At 53.9% G+C, this 19837-nt stretch overlaps 1 protein-coding gene across 3 annotated transcripts in view; it reads left to right on the top strand.

The window, feature by feature from the left end:
• Tio (zinc finger domain-containing protein tiptop) overlaps positions 1 to 19837 on the top strand; it is an 86533-nt gene that overhangs the window by 21447 nt on the left and 45249 nt on the right. The window contains exon 1 of one of the 3 annotated variants that reach the window (XM_078176567.1): positions 14207 to 14796. The exons of 1 other annotated variant lie outside the window; for it this stretch is intronic. The gene's annotated coding sequence lies outside the window, so the exon portion shown is untranslated. Of the gene's footprint in view, positions 1 to 14206; positions 14797 to 19837 lie in introns of those variants that run through there. One more of the 3 variants, XM_078176569.1, reaches the window with a different exon arrangement.

Here is a 19837-nt window from a genome sequence, read left to right as displayed (position 1 = left end):
GCTCGCCGGCGCCCCGGCGAACCTCCGCGGCAACAAACGCCGCGCGCCGGGAGGGAAACCCCGCATACGCTTTTCCGCGCGTCCGTCCATTTTTCGACTTCCCCGCCGATTCGCTTCCCCGACGAATCGACGAGGAAAAACGCGCGGCCGGTCCGCGATTGCCCCGCGATCGTTGGACGCGAGCAGCCATCGCGGCCGGCGTTTCGCCTCCTGCGAGCGCGCGGACCCCGACGATGATCGAGCCGCGGATCAATGGGCGAACGTCTCATTACGTATTCCGAGGGGCACTCGAGACGATCGACTGACACGCATCTCTGGAAGAACCGAACACGGGAGAGAGAGAGAGAGAGCAGAGAGAGCCCCCCTCTCCTCCCGCGGCCGGCGCGTCCCCCTGTCCACGGACATCCCGGTTGGCTGTCGCGTTTCATCTAGCAGTTATTCCTCCCCCTAATAGGATGTAACATTATACGACGAGTCGCGTCCACTCGAATTCGCGGGGTTTAACGGTGGCCGGGCACGACAGGGCAAGGCCAGGCGAGACGGAGGCCCTACCGTTCCGCGTACGAACCCTTCCGCTCCCGCGGCCACCGACTCCTCGGGCCCGAGGGAAAAACGAACTTCCCGGAATCGGATGATCCCTTTGCGGACCGCGACCACCACCTCCACCGGCTGCTCCTGACCTGACGCGGCCGGAGCCAGAGGGGAAAGGGGGGGCCAGGCCGGGAGCCATCGTAAATTGACCGTAATTGCGTTCAATGTTACGCGCGCACGAACGGATCAAAGTCAATTGCTCGAAGTGACAGAGTCGCGGGGAACAGAACGAAACCAATTGCTTCTCTTCTCGAGTTGGTGCGTGCGCGAGCGATCACCCCGCTCTCGCGAACTTCAATCTTTCTCGGACGGTAGAAGACCGCAAGAAAATTCGCGGGGAATCATCGGGGGAGCCGCGAAAGTCCGCGAACACGAGAGCGGAAAGCCGTGGAACACCGAAAAATCGCTGAACATCTTGAACGATCGAATCGCGATGTCGAGATCGATGCCTGGATCGGTGGAGGTCAGGAATCCGCGTGAGCGCGCGGCATCGACCACCCCTGAAATTCGTTGATAAAATAAGTCGCGGGGAACGACGGGACGCGAAACACTACGCGCCTCTCGGTGAATGACGAGGAGGACAAAGACGGGCATGCGCGCGCAAACAATAAACGTTAAACTCGAATGGCTCGGCACACAAAGCCGCGCGGCGCGCGGCTCGTAGAAGAAAATCTAGGATATGGAAAGAGGGAAAGAGGGAAAGAGAGACGGAGCTGACAGGGAGACGACGCGTCGATCAAGCCGGCCCGCAGAATCGGCATTCAAAGCTTCCTTTTTCTCCGACAGGCCGGACCGATCGTTAGGAAGCCGAGTGTCAAACTGTCCGGCTTGTCACGGCATCCACGCCGCCGCAGCTATCGCGCCGGCACGCCGTTTACACGCTCGAAAGGGGAATGCGAGATTCGCGGAGCGCTGTCTCCGGAAGATGAACTCGTGCTCGTCGACGATAGCAGGTGTCCCTGGCGCTAACCAGCCGTTACGAAGGGCCGATTCCCAGACACCTATCGTCTAGCCCAGATTCGCCTATTCAATTCACGTCTCGGCCAACTTTTACCGTGCGCTCTTTCACCCCTTTCGTTACACGGTGAGGGCAGGGCACAGGTTGCGGCGAGGCGGTACCTAGTTTGTTAGGTTTCTTAAATTTACTCCGGGTAGATGGTCGATTCTGATGTCCAAGATTTTAGGAGGTCTAAATGGACCTTTCTCTAGCAAGGCGATACCTAAGGTAGGAATCGAGAGCATTGGTCACCTTGGTAGACTATACTCTCGTCGCATTCTATAGCTAAATGGGATGGATAAGCTAACTAAGCATTTTGCATTCTGCTTGGACACAGATTAGACTTTTAGGGAACACAATTATCTACTTCTTGAAGGTAGCTTGTTAAATATATACGTATGTGAAGGATGAAGGATCTTAGCCACATTAATACGTCGCTGCTCTTCAGTAATTGAAAAATGCTATAGCGATCGAATGGAAATTAAAATAAAAGCTTTTTTCATTAATTCAAAAAATCGGGCGCCGATTAAAAACGTACCTCTACTCTTAAAATTGAAATTATTTAAGAAAGTTCGTGTCCTTTTATTCCTTTCGCCTTCTTCTCAATATTATCCTTCGCCTTTTTCATCAAAACTAACAAACTCTACCAAAGTCAAATTTCAAGTATAGTTTGCCCACTAAGAAACAGATAGCAGCACCGGTATAGCCTACCAAGATGGCGCGTAGCATACGCTCCCCCTGCGTCTTCGACGCCCGCCACCCTTGCTGCCGCACGGTCCGACACTCCGGCGTGTTCCGCGTTGCCGATCCGTTTCTCCGTGTCCCGGTGTCTGTCAACGACTGCGGCGACGTTTCTCGGATCGTTTGCGTTGACGGATCGTTCGATCGATAGTTTCCGGTCGATCGAGCCCGTCGACTAAACGCTCGCGACGCGAGACCTTCTAATCATCTCACGGAGGGGACCCATGGGACCGTTCCGTCGCGTCGCGCCGTCGACGGCCGCCCTACGGTCCGAAAGATAAAACAGAAAAAGAAGAAAAAAAGAAGGGAAAAAGTCTCGGGGTTTACCGACGATAAATCGCGCGGTGCTCAGGTATAAAGAGGACCTGAGGATCGTTCGACGATATTTTCCATCTCGCTCTTGGCGTCGTCGTCTCTTCGTCGGGGTCGTATCCACCGGGAACGCGTGTCCTGTTTGGTCGAATCAACGACAACGGGCGACGGCTACGGCGACGAAGAAGACGGCGACGGCAGGCCGCGAGGACGGCGACCGGAACAGTTCACGGCTGTAAAGAGAAAGGGACGAAACGAAGAAAGAAGGGCATCGGGGCAAAAAGGGTTGCTGGAGAGAAAGAGGAAGAGAGAGAGAGAGAGAGAGATCGGGCGGAAGATAAGACTCATAATGAAAGGCATTCATTCCACCGCGAACCCGACACGGTGAACTTGAGTGACGTGGTTGCAGACAGCTGCTCAAACCTGATCGGTCCGCACGCACCTCCGTCTATCCGTCTATGCGTCTATCCGTCCGTCCGTCCGTCCGCCCGTCCGCCTATCCGTCCATCCATCCGTCCCGCTCGTCCGGGCGTCTCTTCGCGCATGATTTACCTTATATAATATCGTATAACCGTCTCTAAAGACGTCCAGAGACGCGGACGCTCCTCGGAATCAATCGGCCCGATACGAAAACTGCTAAACGGGATGCTGCGAAGCCGACGAGCGAGCGAGCTAGTGCTCGCGCGCGCGCGCGCGCGCGCGGTCTTTCCCGATCTCGATTTTATCTCTCGTGGCAGAAGGCGCGGCACGGCCACGCATTGTTTAGCTATCGCGTACCTTGGGATGCTTAACGCGCCGCTGAGTTTTACACGACCGTCCGCGATGCAAACCAAGTCCGCAGCCGCGCTCGCGATACCCGGCGAGAGAAATACCGACGACCATCCTGGAATCCCGGCGAGGCGGGGGTGCTCAGATCGAACGTTCGGCAGGCCGATCGCGCTCCTCTTCGATGATGGCTTCTTCGTCCATGGCTACGTCCAAGACTTTGCCGGTGGCTTTGTCGAAGACTTTGTCGATGGTTTTGTCCAAGACTTTGTCGATGGCTTTGTCGATGACTTTGTCGATAGCTTTGTCGAAGACTTTGTCGAAGGAAGGAAGTCGGACTCTCACCCACGATGTGCAAGTTGCTTTTCGGACCGTGATTCTAAACGCAGAGCGGTAAATCTTTCCGTCCCGTGGACCTCCTCGAAGCACGAAACGCGTCGCTAGAAGCCCACAGACAGGCCAGCCGACCTACGAACACGGCCGCGGGAGTCTTCCCCGAGGAACCGTCGAACGCGACACCTTGCCGCGAGATTATCGTCTCAACAAAGGTACGACTTTCTGTCGGCGTCAGACGCAAACGGCGCGATGTATGTGCTCACAGGTTGCGTATAAACGCAACGTCCGCACGCTGGCCAGTTTTTCTATCGGCGTCGGTGATTATCGTAATCGTATGCTTGATTCGCATATGATTTCCACGCGATTATTTTATTATTCAGCATATATTGCTTAGTATATTATTTAGTACATTATTTAATATATTATTTAATATATTATTTAGTATATTATTTAGTGTATTATTTAGTACATTATTTAATATATTATTTAGTATATTATTTAGTATATTATTTAATATATTATTTAGTATATTATTTAGTACATTATTTACTCATATTATACATCAGGTGCCATTTCTATAGAGACTCAAGAAATTCAGAATATTATTTCGACGTTCTAAAGCATCGTTTCTTTTATTAGAACTTGATATTCCTCTCCCAAGTATATTAAAATAATTGTTAATTTCATTCTCCTCGTGACAATATCACTATTAGGAAAAAAGGTGGGGGGAATTTTAACTCAGTGCGACAGCGATGGATTAACGGGTTAAACGACATATCAGTCGCCGTTGACTGACACGTTCGAACCGCGTCAATCACCAGAAATGACCGACGATATGCAATTTACAAAATTGCGTTCTACTGTTAATAAATTTTTAACAATTCGAGGAACATCATGGAATGTATGTAAATATTAATTTACATTGAAAAGTGTTATTGAAACACGGTACTGGCAGGTTTCACAGAATGTTGCAATTAGACTTAAAACTTGATGAATTTATGATTAAAATAATTGGTTCAATTGCAAGCAATGCAGCCATTGCAAAAATCCAATGACATTCGTGCATTCTTCCACACTTATTAAAATCATCGCAAACTGATTTTTATTAAAATCCTATGCCCCTCGATCGACTCAATTTTTATTTCCTCCCTCTTTCCGGGCTAACGAAAAGGGTGAGAAAACAAGGACAGCGCTCGACGCGTTATCCGCCGATTTCGCGCAAGATATCGCACAAGATGTCGCGGTAAATTTCGCTGCAGATTCGGCCGAGTGAAAAGAGCCGCCGCGAAAGGATCGAGGCCGTGTAATAACCTTGACCGATAAGGAGGAAGAGTCGCGGCAAGAACGGCCGCGAGAAGGGAGGATTTCCGAACGGGCTGGTGCAACCGTGAAAGAAAACCGTGAGTCCGCCGGACACGGGGATTGGAAAGGTTCCAGTGAGATTTTTTCCATCGCGTTTGTGCCCGGTCCGCGGGGCTACCGACCGTGTTCCTTCTGTTACTTCTTCGCAGGCACACTGTCGAGGTCGAGGCTGGCCCGAGAGCGTGACGCTGACAGAATTACGTCGGGGCCCTGGTTCTGCTCTCGGCGTGTAGCGAGAACCCGGAGCAGTCGAACCCCTCGGCTCTATGGCTCGCCATAAATATCGGCGGTGACGTTTAGGGAGAAAAAAGAATCTGCCGGCTGGGAACCGTGGATGACCTCCGTTTACGAAACGGCAGCCGGGAACGGGTCGGTCGGCTACCGGTCGTTTCGGTCTTCTGGTTCTCTCGAGCCCGTATGCCGGCCGAGAGGGTGAGCCGTGTTTCTAGTCTATTTTCCAGCTGGGACGCGTCCCGATTCCCGACTCGATTCCCGTCCCGATTCTCTCGTCTCGATTCCCGTCTCGATTCCCGTCTCGTCTCGTCTCACTCGCCGCGAATCCGATGACGTATCGACGAGAGGGTGGCGCTCGCTCGTTCGCTAGCGCGAGAGAGATCACCGCGACCGGACGTCGTCGCGCCGATTCTCCGAATCATTAAGAGAGGACCGACCTCGGTCGTGTAACCCTCGTTTTCGTCGACTATATAACTCTTTCTGCTATCGATCGCATCATCGTCGCTCCGAAGTTTCCAACGACCTCCGCTTATCCGTGATCTCTCGGAACCGCGCGTCGCCCCGCGGCCGCAGAGGCCCACGGTGTGCGGACCGTGGCGGATCGGTGAATTTATCGAACAGGTACAAGAACGTCCCGTGTCTACCGTCGAACATCGTTTAAATTCGTACGAATCAGCATCGCGAGCGTGGGACGATATCGAAAGCGGTCTCGTCGCGGCTACGCCACGGTGTGTCGATTCTTACGGGGGTTCACGGCCGCGGCGATCGCGATCCGCGATTCCGCGACGCGGATCCGCTCAGGCCGTCGACGACCGCGTCCGCGAGTCTCTCGACCAACCCCTCTCGCGGGTCCGGTCGCGCACGATGGCAAACGAGAAACGCGGTTTTATTGGTATTTCCACGAAGGCCTGGCCGCGCGGTGAAAAGGCGTCTCTCCCGGCGTTGTTTTCGTGCTACCGGCCTCCTCCGTAGGCCGTTCATCCTCGCTACGGGATCGTCGCTGAATAAGCGACAATTTGTATGACAATTCCTCTCGATGGTCCGGTGCATTGTGTCGGCATGTGAAAGTATGAACGTGGGCACGTTGTATCCCAGCATGCTCGTTGTCTCCTTTTGCCTCCGATTCCCTCCGCCGTCCCGCAGACCCCCCGCTTGCCCCTCCTCCTCCTCCTCCTCCTCCTCCTCCACCCTCCTCGCCGCCGCCGACGGTTTCGATCTCTTCTTCGGGACCGCGAGGTGGACGAACAGAGAGAACGGTCTGTGTGTGTCCTACGAAGTATGAAAGCGAGCGAGGTAGGAGCTGCGAAACGCGAAGCGAACGAGCGGAGCACGGCGAAGAAGCGAAATGGAAGCGGCGAAGGATCGAAGCGAGAGAGCGAGAGGCAAATCGGCGCTCGGAGATGGAGAGAAACGGAGACACAGAACAGAGAGAGATAGAGAGAGACAGAGTCAGAGAGAGAGAGAGAGAGACAGAGTGAGAGAGAGAGAGAGAGGAGGAGGAAGAGAGAGGCAGAGAGAGAGTCGTAGCGGTTGCTCGAGAGATCACGATCCACGGAGCAAAAGCAAAGGTCGATCCGTGCTGCACGTTGCAGCACGACCGTACCACGACGGTAGGACCGAACGTTTATTAGAAGCGCAGAGGAAGCGCCTCTGTGACAAATGGCGTGGTTTCATTGTTACACGGGGACCCCCGGGCCCACCGGCAGGGCCACAGAGGCCCCTCTGCGACGTCGTAAATCTGACCAACGCTGATGGATAGAAATCAGGACGGCCGGTGGCGCGAGTGGTTTTCACGGTTAAGGCCGCAGCTACGTCGACGCGTTCTTCTTTTTTTTTTTTCTTTCACCGAGTTTTCTACGCCGAGAGCGAACACGCTACGCGAATCGTTCGCGTTTACTGTTGTCGCATACGTCGCGTCTCGTACGTCAGCGTTTTCTTCGCCGTAATTGATCGGCGCGGACGCGAGAGACAGAAAATACACACACACGCGCGCGCGCGCGCGTAATCCGTCATGTAGCGACAGATACCGGTAGATGCTTCCGTCGAACCGATTCCAGAAGGAAAAAAAAGAGAGACACGTGTCTTCCGAAGATATTGTCGCTTTAATGTTCGGATCGTTACGTGTTAACAGTGCTTCAAATTGCATAATTCCCGCGCGGACTATGGAACTCGTTTCTCACGACGGTTTGTCCGAGAGACGCGTAAATCTTGCACGCTTCTGTCAATTAATGAATCGGCTGAAATTTCTTGAAATTACACGTCGCCGCGTTTTTCCTCGTAGAATTGTCGGAGCCGATGACTCAGATTGACGTTGACGCGACGAGATGACTATGCTTCGTCCGAGTTCGGTTCGATACGACACTTTTCAGAAAACTGTAATGGTCGTAGGTATTCTCGTCGGAGCAAGGACAATTTGTTTAACCGTGCCTCCTCCGAGATTTGTTTAACCGGGACAATGGATCTGATACGCTAGCGAGAGACGCGATTTGTCGCTCGCGATTATCGAAACGTGCCGAGAATGCGACGCGCGTTGTTTATCCGTTCGACTCCGTTGACACGGCACGTTCGCAGAATTCGCGCGGATAGGAAAACCGTTTCAATTAAAACGTGTTTGATACGGAGAAGTTCGTTCCCGAGGCCGAAAAGCAGCCCGCGATACAGCGCGATACGAGAAGCGAAGTACATATTGTACAGGCTAACGGAGATATAGCGGCGAACTTATGGCACGTAATCGCGAACGAAACGCTTAATAATTGAAAGGACTCGACTCTCGCGATTAAACATTTCCCGCTGTTTTCGTCCGCTTCTCTGCGATCGGTATAGGCGTTTCGGGTGGTTCTCAAGTTCCCCCGTATCGCTGCTCACGTTTCTCTCACAATACGTCCAGGGTGTGCCTCGCACAAGAAATTGTTCTTCTATACTGTGGAAAGTCGCTTCGGGACGATTTTCAAGATCGTGCGCATTGGAAGATAAAGCAAGGAGTGGCCAAGCGGCAACGGGAAGGACAAAGTAGTATGACACATTTATCGTGACTGGGCTGCGGGTCTTTATTTTAAATAAAAATTGTCAGGATTGATTTCTGGAAGGAACAGCTGTCTAGACATATGTTCCTGAATAATTTTATAAATTATGAACGATATAAACGGATCGCTGTAAACCTAACGACACTTAGCTTTCTAAAAATAGAAGGGTGACTCGCTTAATCCTTTCGCCTTAATTTTTCCTGCAAGCTGTATGCTCTGTTTTAAAAATGAAACTAAAGTTGTTTAGCATAAAGAGGCGCGCATTTAGTAAGACTAAACAGTTCGTTATTTTTCATCTTCACCAAACTGTGAGAATCGCCTCGAGTTCTCTAGCTACACACACACACACACGCAACTTGCAACATTCGATCGCGGTATTCGAAAGTCTACTTTACGCACGCATTACAAAACGATTACGCGTAAGAAAGCAACGATGTCACATTAAAATCGACGCGAGCACGCGGACGATTGAGCAATACGAGTTGCACGGTGCGTGTTTCATATTTTGTCAAGTGACCCAGTTGTTCCGTGAAAAGAAAAAGGGAACCGGCGACGAATTAATTGTAGCCGTGCGTGCTCGTCTCGGCGCGGAACAACGGTGGAAAGGAGCGGGCAGAAGGAACAGGGAAAGAAACGAGAAAAGGAACGAGAGTTTCTCTGTCGAGCGGTGATCGCCGATTGGGCACGAGTCTGTCAATCGATTCGACTTCTCGGAGAAACGAAGGGACCCCAAGATGGCTGCCCGGGAACGTAATACACGCGGGCCCCTGCCTTGCCAGCATCAGCGACTTAGCATAAATCACTCCCGCTCCGCTCCGATGCGCCGTCTCGCTCGCACGTCCAGTCCGCTCGCCTCGCCGATCCCGCTCGCTCGTACGTACTTCTCGATCGCTCGATCGCTCGCTTGCTCGCTCGCTCGCTCGCACGCTCGCACGCTCGTTCGCTCGTTCGCCCCGATATCCGGCTATGGAAACGCGATCGTACCGCGAGCGCAGCCCCGACATCTTTTCCTCGGCTTCGGCGAGGATTCAACGAAAATACGCGCCGATTCGTGCGAGATTAAGCTCGAACGAGGAGCAACAACGAGCAGAAAGACGGAACGTCGCGACGCGACGCGTCGGCTTTCCAGGCTAATTTCCGAGTACGATGCGAGCACCGCGTCGTCGCGGGATAATAATTTCGTTTGTTTATACATTCATGCGAACGCCGATTTTTACGATAAGAGGAACACGTTTTAATCTGGACGACCGCGGGGGAATCGGTAAATTGGGTGATCGGACTCTGCGGACCTGTTTTAAATTTTACAATATCCCCCGCGACTATTATTATTATTATTTATTTATTTATTTATTTATTTATTTATTTATTTATTTATTTACGGGTTACTAGGTCTCTTTAAATTATACGAATCGAATGCACATAATCCGCGACTAAATAAACGTTCCAGGCAGTAAGATTTTACAGATACAGTGGAATCAATTAATGTACATTATTTACGTACAGTAAAATCAAATAGAATTTTGTCGCTTTTGTTGTCGACGAATTGTAATATCCTGCGAAAGGATTCGGTCGCGTTGAATCTGAAAGAGCAGCACGAGGTTTTAAAGGACAGTGGATGCTTGGTAAAACGCGAAGGAGGCTCAAAGTTCGTCGAGCGTCGCTCGGATAATTGGTCGCAGCGTGCACGGTTTTGCATAGAAAAATAATTGTTTGAAGAGGCTGTGCCGCCGGTCGTAGAGAAAGCGCCGCGTCTCACCCTGTTCCGCGCTGATTCCTCGGCGCGGCTAGATTGTTCGGTGGCGAGGATGGTACGCGCGACCTCGATATCGCGAGCCGAAGAAATTCGGGGGTAAGGAGGAGCGAGATCGAGCGAGCCAGTCGAAAACGGGGGAGAGGAGAACCGGAGAAGAAAGATTCGCGAGAGGTTGGGCGAACAGAGCAAACGGACGGGTCGCTTATTTATGGCAGCCATACTTCAGATATATGAACTGGTTCCCGTCGAAAGTTCGGGACGCCGCGTCTTTCCAGTTCAAAATGTATAGAGAGCGGAGAGGTGTCCTGACGGTCGCCTTCGGTGGCGTCGCGTCGCGTCGCGTCGCGTCGTTGGCAAGATCCGCGACGGATCGGCCGCGTCCGCGATATCTCGAGCACGGGCATAATTCTCTGTCCGGCGTCTCGAACCGATGGACGACGCTCGGCCATTTCTTTCTCGAGAAACTGGGTGGCGTCGGCCAAACCGGCCAACACTGTTCTCGGGGTTTCGCTTAATTGAAATTTTGACGGCGCGGACTAGACGAGCGGTCGGAGCGTCGTTCGACGTCGGACGTTTGCCGAACGACGGAAAGTCGTGTGTTCGCGCGTCGACGAAACGAAGAAGCCTCGAAGTAGGAGGGGGAGGGGGGGCGACGGGAACGAGGGAAGCGAACGGACGCCACGGCGGAGCGGAGTGGAGCGGAGTGGAGCGGAGCGGAGCAGAGTGGAGCGGAGCATTGGGGAGAAGAGAGGCGATGGAGTAGATAAATAGATGGATGGGCAATATTATAACTCACCGGCTGTCATCCTGTACGGAGAGTCAGGCTGCTAATCAGACCCTGGCTCGCTCTCGCCCCTCGACCGACCCTTCACGAAAAATGGATTTATTGCCGTTCGCCTCGACTTCGGCACGCTATCGAGCTCTCTGATCCGTAGAATGTAACCATCGTCGTACTATTCGCGTCGAGGCTTCTACCGTGAGTCTCTCGGTCCCTTTTCCTACCCTGTTCCTTCCCTCGCCCGGCCCCTCCTCGCTCGTAGGTCAATCCCGCGCTCCCCTCCGCTTCCGTCCATCTTTTAACGCGATCTTTTTTTTTTTTCGACCGTTGGGCCACCGCCGTGTATCCCCGCCGCGAGCACCGATCGATTTCGATTTCAATTTCGATCTCGATTTCGGCTTCGATTTCGATTAGAACCTCGGAGTCGCGCGGCGCGAACGCCGCGGAGAACGCGACGCTACGGCTTTCACCGCGTCCGTGCCGGCAAACACAGACGGGAGAAAGATGAAAGGCCGAGGCGCTTCTCTCTCTCGATCGTCGATCGTCGATCGTCGGTCGTCGATAGCTAAGCTGATCGGCGATCCGCGATCCGCGATGCCGGCGGTGGGGATACGCGTCGTTGGGCTCGGCCACGGAACGATACCGGAGGGAGGGCTCAGGTGAGGGCCAATGCATCAAGCAAACGGTGACACTCGCCTCTGCACGGCGTGCATAGATCATGTCGACCTCGTTGCCGTCGGACGCGCGGTGCTCCGCGACGACGAGAGACGGGGGAAAGATCTAAAGCTTGGAGGGGTACGAGCCTCACCCCCCTCCTCCCTCCTCCCTCCTCCTCCCTCCTTACGGCCCCGCCACCGGCTTTTCTCTTTCTCGCGCTCGTTGTGCTTCGGAGAGAGCACAGATGTACGAGAGCCGAACGAGATAGACGCGAGGAAGAGAGTGGAACTGTCTGAGACCCTTGCTCGAGAATACGTGTACACAGGCACCAACGGCTGCCCTCGTGTGTACGTGTCTCTGTACGTGCGCGCGTGTGTTTTTTCAACGAGATTTATTACCGAACTCCTAATGCTTCGGGGCACGAGGAGAGGGTGCTGCCGCTCTTCCCACTCATCGACGCTCACCCTGCTACACCGCCGGCACCGCGCCGCCGCTACCACCGCGCGCGCTCTCCGCACCACCGTCGCCCAAAGTCGTCCTCGTCGTCGTCTACGTTGTCGACTTTGTCGTCGTTGTCGTCGTCGTCGTTGGTCTTGCCTCGCGCCGGCACTTCGTACCTTCTCGCCGTACCCGTAGTTCGTCTTCGCGCGCGCCGCTTAATCCTTGGCTGCCACGCTATTACGAGTTGATTTACATTCCTGCGTTAACAAGGGCCAGCGGAACGCGCCACCAATTCGCTCCGCTCCACCGTCCCACGGTTTCCGCGCCACGGGTCGATCGGCATTCTTTCCGAACACGATATTTCCGTCGAGTTTCGGCAAACGGCCGGCGATACCGCGGATCCCCCCGTGCCTCTTCTCTCCTTCTCCATCGGCGTTCCGCTCGGCTGGCAGGTCGCGCGGTGCGCTAGCGGGCGTGTACACAATCGTAAAACGTCATCGGCAAAGTATTTACCCGTCGGCGCACGTAATCGCGGGTCCCGTAATAAATCATTATTAAGGAAATCGTATTACCGTTTATTAATTGTAGCTCTCAAGGAAAGCAACTTTAACGAGATCGTCGCGAAAGGATTACGTAATTTCGTCCGTCGCCGCAGCCGCGGCCGCGACCGCGTCCGCGTCACGGCGGGCTCTCGCCTCGCCTCGCCTCGCCTCGCCTCGCCTCGCCTCGCCTCGCCTCGCCTCGCCTCGCCTCGCCTCGCTCTTCCGATCTCGCCGAGTCTCACCTAGAAATAGCTATTCTTCTTCTTCTTCTTCTTCTTCCTCCTCCTCCTCGGGCCGGCCGTCGGTGCCTCGGAATTCGCCTATCGACCTCTCCTCGTCTCGTTCGTCCCGCGAGAAAGATGGAAACAGAGCGAAACGGACGGACGGGGGGAGCGTGGCGAGAGAGGGAGTCGCAGGTGACTCGGCGAACGCGGCGACGAGAATTCGTCGCGCTGAGAAACTGTCCGTCGCGCGGCGGACTGCTGCGAGACGGAGCACGTTGCTGGTTGCCCGCGGCACGGGTGCGAAGGGTGGCGTACTTGCTGGCGAGGCACACGCGAGGCACCCGCGGCATCTCGGTAGACGAGGAGGCACCGAAACTACTGCCGCGAGTAGAACGAACGCGAGAAATTAGGGACGCGGAGAGACGAGGGGTCGAGAGAAAGAGGGAAAGAGAGAAAGAAGGAGAGTGAGAGAGAGAGAGAGATGGTGCGTGCACGCTCGCGAATCGCGGGGTGAACGGAAGAGGAGGGAAGGCAGGCGAGGACGAAGAAAGGAGAGACGCGAAAAAGTCGCGAGTCCGAGGAAAAGAGTCTCTCCGTGAAACTGGGAAGAGTGGGATGGGGGCGTGGGTGGAATGAGGCGCTAGTGGGGAGAGAAATACGTCGGGCCGGTGCGTGTCGAAGGTGGGGATAGGTCAGGGCCGAGGGCGGAGGGGTAGTTGGTTTGTCGTGGACGAGAGGACAGGCGGGGAGGGATATGGTCCGTTCGTTTTGCGCGGGGTTTGGAATGGGACGGCAGCGGGACAGCGGGACAGCGAGACAGCGAGACAGCGAGACAGCGGGACAGGGAGAAAGGGAGAACGACGGAGGTGCGAGGGAGAGAGAGGGAGAGAGAGAGAGAGAGAGAGAGCGAGGCCGAGGGAGAGCGTGACCGAGAAGGGAGGTAGGTATAGGTAGTAAAGGAGCGGCTTGGCGAGGAGAGAAACGAAGCGTGGAGCACCACCAGGGTCGGAGGGCGGGAGGGCCCGTCACGGCGAAGAGGGCGCGGGCCGCGGCGAGGGGGTGCACATTCGGTAGGAGAAGCGAGGCCAGCACCGGGGCGGGGAGGGTTCGCCGTCCCGTTCCCACTTTGCCGTCTTTCTCCGTTTCTCCGATTCTGGTTCCCTCCGGCTCTCTTCTTCTCTCTCGACCGGGCTCGAACGGGGTTGGGGAGAGAGCGAGAGCTCGGTGGACGCGAGAGAGAGAGAGAGAGAGAGAGAGAGAGAGAGACGAGAGAGGGAGGGAGAGCGACGGAGCAGGAGCAGGAGAGGGAAAAGGAGAGGCGCACCGGCGGCATCGGCGGCGTCGGCGGCGGCGGTAGAGCGGCGGTAGAGCGGCGGTAGTGCCCGGTGGAGGGGGCACGGACGGGGAAGATGACCGCGGAGCCGTCAGTGCGCCACGTGCTGTCGTCGTGGGAGGGTCGTTGCTTTTGCTCCGTTTCGTCCGATAGTCATGCATCGCGTTACCGCGAAATCGTGACTCGTCCGTCCACAGCACCGGCCCGCGAGGCACCGCGACCTCGCGAAATCTAACCCGGTCGAGCCGCGGCCCCCTGCGGCCATGCGAAATTACGGGCGGTGACTCGGTGATTCCGTGACCACGGTGACTACGGCGATTACGGTGACCACGGTGACCACGGTGACCACAGTGACTACGGTGACTACGGTGACCACGGTGACGCGGTGACGCGACGACGCGGCGTCGCGAGCCTCCTCGGACCTATCGCCGAGAGGATAAGCGAAAAGAGTTTTCGGTAGAACGAGTGTTGGTAGGCGGCTAGCGAACGCCAAACCAGTTCAGTGAGTGGTGCGTCTTTATTATCTTTTGCGTGGGTGGGAGAGATCCTTGGGAATGACGCGGTGATACGATGCCGAGGGAATCGCCGAGGACACGCGGCTCCCGATGCTCGTCGTCCAAGCACAGGATAATCGCTCCTGACGTTTCACCGTTGTCGACGATCCATCGGGACTGACGTTTCCTACGCGCTGGAACCACTACTTTACGGTGAGTCGTGTCCCCCGTGACAGCCGCGATCGAATCCGGACAGCGTCCGTCGAAACTCTCTTTTGCGAAACTCTCGACGCCTCCGCGGCCGCTGTCAAACGGTTCCGCGACCATCGGCTCCATTCCTCGGAGCCTCGCTCAGGTTCCTATTCCTCCTCGCAATTTTTCACCGGTCCTTCTGCTCGTTCTCCGCGAGAGTCACCGCGGAACCTATTCCGCGTCTCCGCGGCCCGTGTCTGACGCAGCAGCACGCGCTCGTCCGGATCAATTTCGTCGACAACTCGATTCGTATCGCGCTCCTGCGAATTACCATAATAGCTTCCAATTACTCCCGGGTCGCTATTCGCGATGGTAACGGTGAATTGCCTCGTCATGTTCGGTGTAATCCTGCAGCGTCGTCGCGTCGCGTCGCGTCGTGTGCCGAGTGCCGTGTGCCGGGGAATATCTTGCGTGTGCGGTGAGCGCGCGCGAAGGGGAAACGGGTCGCCTTTGGTCAGACAGCAGAACAACACGATACACCACTTTCCTGCGTTTCCGACTTGTCGCAATCGTTTCGATGAACGGGGCGCGTCGCGTCGCGATGAATCGTCGTCGTCGTGTCGGCGTCGCGAAGACGCGTTGCCACGTGGCAAGACCGTGCCCCGCGTACAGCGTACAGCGTACAGTGCACGCACTCGCTCGAGGCGAGAGACTCCGGAGTCTCGTGTCCCGTGGCTCCGCGACCTAGGCACATCGTTCGAACAAAGTGTCGTCGCAGGGAAGACTGCGGACGACGGTGCAACAACGGATGCACGATGCACGCGTGTTGTATGGCCGCGTGGGCGTCGGAATATCGGGTCGCGCGCGGCGCCTGCAGCGTTAATTACGCGCCGAGTGTCCGGCAAAAACGCGACGTGCCCGTCTCGACCGTGTTGAGAACAGAGGTCTCGCTAACAATTCATCGACTCTGGCAAAAATAGTATCGATCGCTCGAAAATAGCTATTTATGTGTTCTCGATTGATCCGGCAGATTAAAATTTACGGACTCGACATCGTATGGACGAGCGAGAAAGAAAGAGAGGGACAGAGTAAAAGAGGAAGAGAGAGAGAGAGAGAGAGAGAGAGAGAGAGAAAGTGAGTGAATGAGGAAGAGAGAGAAACACGTCATTAGGGCCGATTAAATTCGTTCTATCATCTATCCCTTGCGAGACGATGTCGATACAGGAGCGATAGATATCCAGACAACTTGTCAGTGCTCGCGGTTTCGCGATCGCGTTGCACCGCCGGAATCGTCCTGGACGTTTCGAGCGAGGCGTTCTGCATTTTTAAGCGATAGCCAATTATGGATCGAAGCGTCTCGATTCGACTCGTCGCGACGGATAGTTACCATGTGGAAGCGCGACTGACGTCATGTTCGGCTCGGAAAAACCCATGCACGCGTCGCATCGGTCCGAAACCCGTAAGAGCAAAGTGTTTTTCTTGGGCGGCGACCGCTTTCTCTCTCTCTCTCTCTCTCTCTCACACTCACTCTGTCTCTCTCTGCGGGCATTACCGTGGAGAAAATTCGCTCTGCACGCAGCTCCACCTTGCAACGTTTCCCGCGGATGGCAATGACTCGAATGCGCGATCAACAACGCCGGGTACGCGAGCGAACGAGTATGCGCGCGACAAGTGCACAACGGTAAACAAACGCGTAGACACGGTTCGTGGGTGTATATAGGCGTCCGAGTGCAGACGCGCGAGCTCGATCGCGAGCTCGAGCGCGAACTCGAGTTCTAACGCGTCAATAGCACACCCCCGCAATTCAGTAGCGCCTATTGAAGTCTGCGATGACGGGCCCCGTCTGTCAGCAGATCAAAGCCGAAGTAAGCTCTCTTTGTGATGCTCCACCGGGTCGGTATTTAATTATGTATGAGATCGATATTCGGGCCTTCGGGGGCTCTCTTTCAACTTCCCAGTCTCTCGGTGTCTCGGTCTCTCGATCTCTCCTCTCCGTCTCCTCTCCGTCTCCTCTCCGTCTCCGCTTCTCCCCGTCTCTCCATCGCTCCGTCTCGATATCCCTCCCTTTTTACCTCCGTCAGAACATCGCGCTCTTTTCACCACCCTTCCGTCCCGTTTCTCGGCGGTTCCTCGTCGCCTAAACTGGAAACCCTGCCAAATAAATCCGCGCTTTTTGACTTCGCTTTTGGTTCCGTATCGTCGCGCGATCGAAGCGGTCTACGTAGCATCGTGATGGGATAGAGGGTGAGAGAGACGGAGATGGATAAAGAGAGTCAGAGAGAGGGGGGAGGAGAGACGAGGTTCGGTCGCAACAGACAGGAGACGAGTGGCATGAGGCGTGAGGCGTGAGGCGCGAGGCGCGAGGCAAGAAGCAGAGGGCGATCGCAGGGCGTGCAAGGGGACGGAGCCACGGCCACGGGCGCCAACTTAACGCGCGCATTTAAATCTCGCGCGATCGTAAAGATCTCGTAAACGGGGAGCGTCCATCTGTCGAAAGGCACGAACGATCGTGGGAAGAAAGACGAGATTATTAACGCGGCGAGCGTACGCGGCCGGTGGCTGTAAACTGTCGGCGGACGTCGCTTCCGAACGACGAGTACGTAACGTTTCAATGAACGAACCTGACCGTACGCGCCTGCTTAGAGTCCGCGGGAACAACCATCGTGCTCTTGCACCCGTCGTCGTTCCCCCCGGCCCCGGGTTCCCCGGTCGCACCGCGTCTCTTCGTCGAGCCGGCGCATCTTTTTCTCGGTCGCCGACGGTCCGTGTCGGCGTTTTTCTTTCAACGGGACACGGCGGAACGGTGGCGGCGCACCCCCGCGCGCGCCACGCGGCAACAGATCATCCCGCGTAGGTAACCAGCGCGCCGCTGCCAATCGAAACATCGACGAGCCACGCTGCGACGCGACACGTTCGTTTCGGGAATGTTTATTCGTTCAATTTCAACGATAAAAAACTCTTTGATCAAAATCATGCCTACCGATGAACGGGTAGCAGCGCTATCGTTTCATCGGGGGATGCATACGTCACGCAAGAAACAAATTCGAGCGAGCCGAAAAAAAAAAAAAAAAAAAAAAAAAAAAACTTTACCCTTCGTGAACGCAAAAAAATATTAGCGAGCCTCGATGGCGCTAATTTGCCGCGACCCGCGGCGGTTCGGCGGGGCTCGGCGGCTGTTCTTTTTTTTCCTCTCCCTGTCACTGTTCTCTCTCCCCCGGTTTCTCTCCGTCCATCTATCCGGCTGATCCGTCCGCTCGTCCGCCCCCGTCCGGTTCCCTCCCTCGTTCTCCGTTCTTCTCTCTCTCTCTCTTTCTCTCTCTCTCTCTCTCTCTTTACCCGGCGATGCGTTCGCTGGTTCGTTCGCTTGCTTTTCCGATCGAACGAATCCATTTCGCTCGATTTCCATTTTCACGCATCGGTTGCGCGTGTGTGCAATCGTACCGCACGACGAATGACCACGAAAGGTTATCGTTGCACTTCGAATCGCGATCAGCCGCGTACCTTCGATACGACGTGTTTGCTTCTGCAACTGCTACCGTTGCCGCTGCCGTTGCTGCTGCTGCTAATGCTACCGTAATCGCTGTCGCTGCGGCTGTCGTTGCTGTCTCTCTCTCTCTCCCTCTCTCTCTCTCCCTCTCTTTCTCTCTCTGTCCCCGCTTTCGTGCTTGTCCGCATTCGTTGCACTTCTTTCCGTTTCGCGTCCGTTTGCCTCAGTCTCGTACCACGGCGAAGGACAGACAGGTGGGGACCGGCTTTATCCGCGTCGGTCAGATCTTAAAGGTTTACTTCTGATGTAGTCGGCCAGGTGCTCCATATTATAATATTAATAATCATAATCATATCTTCATTGAACGATGATGTTAGACGATTCGACTAATCGAGACATCGTTCTCGTTTCATTGCGATTAATTATCTTGATACGATGGCGACCGTTCTTATCCGCACATTATAAGTTTAGCTCTCCGAATGTATTCCGTAGTATCTGTCGCGCATCAGAAATAATAAAATTAATTGGGTAGAAGTATGATGAAAGGATTGATAAGATAGAATAACTTAAATCTGAAAATATGGGAGAGAAAAATTTAATAAGGAAAAATTTCTATAAATTAACTTCCTTAAGTGCAAAGAAAAAAAAGCACTAAAAGGGCATGTAATAAAAATAGCGAACTGCAATTAGCTGCGAATGAACTCCATATGTCTTTTCTATCATTTAATCTTCTCCTCTTCAAAAATTTATCCTCTTTAAAGTCTTCTATTATTTAATTTCCTCCTCTCTAATAATTACAAAATTCTCGAAGAAAATATTGGGAACAATAAAAGGGTGTAATAATCAAACTGTGATACACTTGGTCGTTAAAATATGAAAGAACAAATAGCATATTAGCACAGCCTTGTTCCAATGCGGATAGGAAAAATAAAGAGGAATACATGCAATTCGATTAGATTGCGCGAGCTCGAGCTGCAAGAATTAGCTCTATGAAACTTTCGTAATATCGGTGAGAGAGCCTCTATTGTGTGTGCATGGGTGCGGTACTCGTTGCAGTAGCGCTACCGCAGTAGTACGACACACTCGTACGAACGCGATTTAAAAGAGTAACGTATCGGTGTGCACCGATGGAAACATTAGCATCTCTCGCGGGAACCGATGGAAGTAAACTTTTAGCGTCGCAGAGACGTCGCGGCGGGATAACCATAGTCGGTCCACTTCTCCTTGGGCCACCGTGGTCTCGACCAACCGCCCCGTCCGATTAACCTCTTAGGCTGGATTTAACGCAGATAAAATTTTTCATAACTAAATTACCATTTTCTCTTAATATACATTTTTTCCGTATATATAGTATCAATTACATACATTCTTTTCTTAGTGTATTGTACATACACACTTTCACTTTAACACGTTCAGTGCCGACAATTGACCACTAAAATCTCCACATAGTAAAAGCAATTTAATTAATTGAAGCGAAACTAGAATATTAGCGTTTATAATAAAAGGGGTTGCAATAGAACTCTTTCGCATGCGAAACATTCACTTTGTTCGAATCTGTTGCAATAAAAATGAATT

The sequence above is a fragment of the Augochlora pura genome, chromosome 3, assembly GCF_028453695.1.
Source record: "Augochlora pura isolate Apur16 chromosome 3, APUR_v2.2.1, whole genome shotgun sequence".
Taxonomy (NCBI): Eukaryota; Metazoa; Arthropoda; class Insecta; order Hymenoptera; family Halictidae; genus Augochlora; species Augochlora pura.
This window is presented reverse-complemented; position numbering and strand designations above follow the sequence as displayed.